The sequence below is a fragment of the Oncorhynchus kisutch genome, unplaced genomic scaffold (assembly GCF_002021735.2).
Source record: "Oncorhynchus kisutch isolate 150728-3 unplaced genomic scaffold, Okis_V2 scaffold2661, whole genome shotgun sequence".
NCBI lineage: Eukaryota > Metazoa > Chordata > Actinopteri > Salmoniformes > Salmonidae > Oncorhynchus > Oncorhynchus kisutch.
The window spans coordinates 4,509-10,028 of record NW_022264606.1 but is presented as its reverse complement, the minus strand read 5'-3'; the positions used below and the strand labels follow the sequence as shown (position 1 = coordinate 10,028).

Here is a 5,520-nt window from a genome sequence, read left to right as displayed (position 1 = left end):
CCATACAACTTCCTGTGCAGCCTTGGTGTCCCCGGCACTTGTCCCATACAACTTCCTGTGCAGCCTTGGTGTCCCCCGGCACTTGTCCCATACAACTTCCTGTGCAGCCTTGGTGTCCCCGGCACTTGTCCCATACAACTTCCTGGTGCAGCCTTGGTGTCCCCGCACTTGTCCCATACAACTTCCTGTGCAGCCTTGGTGTCCCCGGCACTTGTCCCATACAACTTCCTGTGCAGCCTTGGTGTCCCCGGCACTTGTCCCATACAACTTCCTGTGGCAGCCTTGGTGTCCCCGGCACTTGTCCCATACAACTTCCTGTGCAGCCTTGGTGTCCCCGTCACTTGTCCCATACAACTTCCTGTGCAGCCTTGGTGTCCCCGTCACTTGTCCCATACAACTTCCTGTGCAGCCTTGGTGTCCCCGTCACTTGTCCCATACAACTTTCCACCTGAGAACAGAGATCAATCCCTGCTTCCAGCCTTCCCACTGTTTCTAGCATTTGCCTGTCTCCCTATCTTATTTCATTACTGTCTGAATACAGTGGAAAACCAACAACAAAAAGAAGAACAAAAATATTAGCATACTTTAAATTCCCCCCCCCCCATCCCCCCCCCCATCCCCCCCCCCCCCCCCCCCCCCCCCCCCACCCCCCAAAAAAGATCTCAAAGTAACAAAGTTGTCGAATTTTAAGTTAATTTAATTTTCCAAGCATCCTGAATACACCAAATGTTCCATCCTGGTCACAAGCCTAAACCATGTCAAATACATATGCAGAATTGGAGGAAATTAGCTTTAAAACAGTAAAATCATCCTGGGGGAGGACCCCCCCTGTCCCTCATCTAGGGATTGTGCCAGGGGTCAATGAAATTCACATTGCAAATCTCACTTCAATCTTTTTTCAAAAGTCAGCCCTGCTGGTTAACATAATGGATAATAATCTGTAGTTCACATCAGGTAACAGGGTTGACCTTTAAAATGAGGGATAGGTTGTTTCTTTTTTAACATTAAAAGGACTCATTTCCTTCAAATCAACACATTTATCTGACTTCTAATGTTGCCAAGAAATGTGCGCCATTTTGTAACTGTGTAGTAGGCTACAAACGCACCTTCACTTTCATGATATTAGCAAACATGGCTTGTTCCACCACATTAAGTCACTTTTGGGTAGTGAAACTGGGTGGGGGAAAAACGGTTTGATTTCACCTCATGTTTACATTCTGTCATGAAGATGAACATGTTCAACTTAATAAGCATGTTTTCCCATCTCAAGAGGTTAAATAAATAATAATACAAATCCATAGTGCCTATTATGTGCCAAATAAAGTAACATGGTTGACCGTAACAGGGTTGACGATTTCATGTTAAATCAGCCATAAATCCATCTGGCCCAGTGGACGCGTCATAATAAATAAAGAAACTGGTTTGACCATAACAGGGCCGACGATTTCACGTCATAAATCCATCTGGCACAGTGGACGCGTCATAATAAATAAAGAAACTGGTTTGACCATAACAGGGCTGACGATTTCACGTCATAAATCCATCTGGCACAGTGGACGCGTCATAATACCCATAAAAATGGTTCCAATGGCCATTCCTTTTTCACATTGGGAAATTTACAACATTTGTTTGATTAATTGTGTGTTTGGTGTAGGCTTAATTTGGCGCTATGTTTTGATAGCCGTGTAATTCTCTCTTGGATAAGGTGAGTTTTAGCAATATATTCAACTCAATTTCCTCTAATAAATTCGTTATGATAATTAGTGTTAAAAGTGACCTTGTCGGAGAGAGATTTGTGCGGTTCTCAAAACATCACGCCAGGGTAAGCCTACATGAAGCACGGACCTGGGTCGCTGGGTCGCTGTGTATATATATATATATATATATATGTTCTGATCAATCTGCTATGTAATGAGTGCAATATGCCAGCAGGCGGCAGCAACCCAAATCCACGGTGTAGTTTCTCGTCGAGATTATTTCTGTCACTTCCGTGTCCGGTGAACCATCTTCACATTTGGAACAACTTGTCCACTGTACGGTATGATCTATCTTCAAATGGCATCTAAACGTCGATATTTTAATCTTTGCAACGTATATTCTATGGGGACAGATGATAAAGTTTGATTTTAAAAACAACTTGAATTCTGTTTGGTCGACGATTGGTTGAGATCCACCGCAGCTGGGCTCTGACCTTGCAGTGTTGGCTAGGCAACTAACTAGCTAACTGCTAGACCTTCAGCGGACTCTTGCTCTTTGAACGTAAAATATGAATTTGTATGTCTAAAATATAACTATATAAGATGATATGGCTAAGTATAAAATATCCACTTAGCTACATTATTGGATTGCAGTAGCTAGGCGAAGCTAACGACTATTTGTTAGTTAGCCTAGTTTAGTAGCTTGAGAGCTAACTTAGCTAAAACGTTAACCAGCTTGCCATCTGTCAGCAAACATGAGTTTGGCGCTGTCAGAACTTCTATTGGCTTTTTTTGTGTTGGTTAGGACTCCGATCAGTTAGATAATAGCTACATCTCTAACAGTAGCCACTACATGACCGTGTTGTTGAAGAGTCAGGCTAGCTAGTTTCTAATCTCAGTGCACTGCCAGTCAAATTGTCACCTGTGTGTGACCGCAACCTGCCTGATCGGTGTGGTCATGCATTGGCGTGCAGTAGGACGTGCAGTAGGACATGTCATGGCGTGCAGTAGGACATGTCATGACGTGCAGTAGGACATGTCATGACGTGCAGTAGGACGTGCAGTAGGACATGCAGTAGGACATGCAGTAGGACGTGCAGTAGGACATGTCATGGCGTGCAGTAGGACATGCAGTAGGACATGTCATGGCGTGCAGTAGGACATGTCATGGCGTGCAGTAGGACATGCAGTAGGACATGTCATGGCGTGCAGTAGGACATGTCATGGCGTGCAGTAGGACATGCAGTAGGACATGTCATGGCGTGCAGTAGGACATGTCATGGCGTGCAGTAGGACATGTCATGGCGTGCAGTAGGACGTGCAGTAGGACATGTCATGGCGTGCAGTAGGAAGTGCAGTAGGAAGTGCAGTAGGACGTGCAGTAGGACGTGCATGTACGATCCATCCCCTCAAGTGTCTAACGGTTTTCTTCCATGTTATGATCTGTATCTCTTGTGGGTTTTAGCAGCTCTATTGAAGGACTTTTGTTGACCCCGTTTCCAATCTTTGACAGACACAGACAGAAAGATGGCTGGGAAACGTGCGGCATTGAAAGCCATTGACTGGTTGGCCTTTGCTGAGAGGGTTCCCCCCAACCAGAGGGCCATGTTCAACAACCTCAAGACGCGCTCAGACGCCATCGGTGCCAAGTACGTAGCCTACCCAGAGTTAACATTTAGGCCTAGTACCCAGAGTTAACATTTAGGCCTAGTACCCAGAGTTAACATTTAGGCCTAGTACCCAGAGTTAACATTTTAGGCCTAGTACCCAGAGTTAACATTTAGGCCTAGTACCCAGAGTTAACATTTAGGCCTAGTACCCAGAGTTAACATTTAGGCCTAGTACCCAGAGTTAACATTTAGGCCTAGTACCCAGAGTTAACATTAGGCTAGTACCCAGAGTTAACATTTAGGCCTAGTACCCAGAGTTAACATTTAGGCCTAGTACCCAGAGTTAACATTTAGGCCTAGTACCCAGAGTTAACATTTAGGCCTAGTACCCAGAGTTAACATTTAGGCCTAGTACCCAGAGTTAACATTTAGGCCTAGTACCCAGAGTTAACATTTAGGCCTAGTACCCAGAGTTAACATTTAGGCCTAGTACCCAGAGTTAACATTTAGGCCTAGTACCCAGAGTTAACATTTAGGCCTAGTACCCAGAGTTAACATTTAGGCCTAGTACCCAGAGTTAACATTTAGGCCTAGTTCATGACTTGCACTTCAGAGCCAGCCAATAGAGGTAAAACTTTCACTTGCATTGATGTCAATGGGAAAATGAGAAACAATTTTAGGATTCTCCCATCTAGCGTTTTATATGCCTATGTGAAGGGCGTGTCGTTGGAGTTGAATTTACAAAGTATTGTCAACCAAGACACACAGGTCGCTGCAAAGTGAGTGTGTCTCGTACATGCATGCTACTGTAAATGAAAATCTCCACAATCTCTTTCCCACAATGATTAGTTTTATAAGTGACATCAAATGAGCTGTTGTTGATGGCTCTGTCTACAGGCTGTCCTCTCTGCCAGAGAAGCCTGTTACCATCGACTGGAGCTTCTATAAGACCAACGTGGCCCAGAGCCGGCATGGTGGCTGAGTTTGAATCCAAGGTGAGATCCTAAGGCCTGTGATGAGTTTCATATGAGCTCTACCTGGGGGGGAAAATAATGTTACACACTAAGGCCTGTGATGAGTTTCAATGAGCCTCTACCTGGGGGAAATAATGTTACCACTAAGGCCTGTGATGAGTTTAATATGAGCTCTACCTGGGGGGGAAAATAATGTTACCACTAAGGCCTGTGATGAGTTTAATATGAGCTCTACCTGGGGGGAAAATAATGTTACACACTAAGGCCTGTGATGAGTTTAATATGAGCTCTACCTGGGGGGGAAAATAATGTTACACACTAAGGCCTGTGATGAGTTTAATATGAGCTCTACCTGGGGGGGAAATAATGTTACACACTAAGGCCTGTGATGAGTTTAATATGAGCTCTACCTGGGGGGAAATAATGTTACACACTAAGGCCTGTGATTAGTTTAATATGAGCTCTACCTGGGGGGGAAATAATGTTACACACTAAGGCCTGTGATGAGTTTAATATGAGCTCTACTGGGGGGGAAATAATGTTACACACTAAGGCCTGTGATGAGTTTAATATGAGCTCTACCTGGGGGGAAATAATGTTACACACTAAGGCCTGTGATGAGTTTAATATGAGCTCTACCTGGGGGGGAAATAATGTTACACCACTAAGGCCTGTGATTAGTTTAATATGAGCTCTACCTGGGGGGGAAATAATGTTAAACACTAAGGCTCTGATGATGAGTTTAATATGAGCTCTACCTGGGGGGGAAATAATGTTACACACTAAGGCCTGTGATGAGTTTAATATGAGCTCTACCTGGGGGGGGAAATAATTGTTACACACTTAACTACACTGAACAGAAATCTAAACGTTCCATGCAAAATGTTAACGAATTTACTGAGTTACAGTTCATATAAGGAAGTCAGTCAATTAAAATGAATGAATTAGCCCCTAATCTATGGACTTCACATTTTATTTTTTATTTTTTATTTCACCTTTATTTAACCAGGTAGGCTAGTTTGAGAACACCTTTATTTAACCCAGGTAGGCTAGTTGAGAACACCTTTATTTAACCAGGTAGGCTAGTTGAGAACACCTTTATTTAACCAGGTAGGCTAGTTGAGAACACCTTTATTTAACCAGGTAGGCTAGTTGAGAACACTTTATTTAACCAGGTAGGCTAGTTGAGAACAAGTTCTCATTTGCAACTGCGACCTGGCCAAGATAAAGCATAGCAGT

General features: G+C 43.8%; 1 pseudogene; it reads left to right on the top strand.

Annotated features, from left to right (window-relative positions):
• The first annotated feature begins 1,903 nt into the window (after positions 1-1,903).
• LOC116370613 (ATP synthase subunit d, mitochondrial-like) lies at positions 1,904-4,329 on the top strand (annotated as a pseudogene).
• Positions 4,330-5,520: the final 1,191 nt, after the last annotated feature.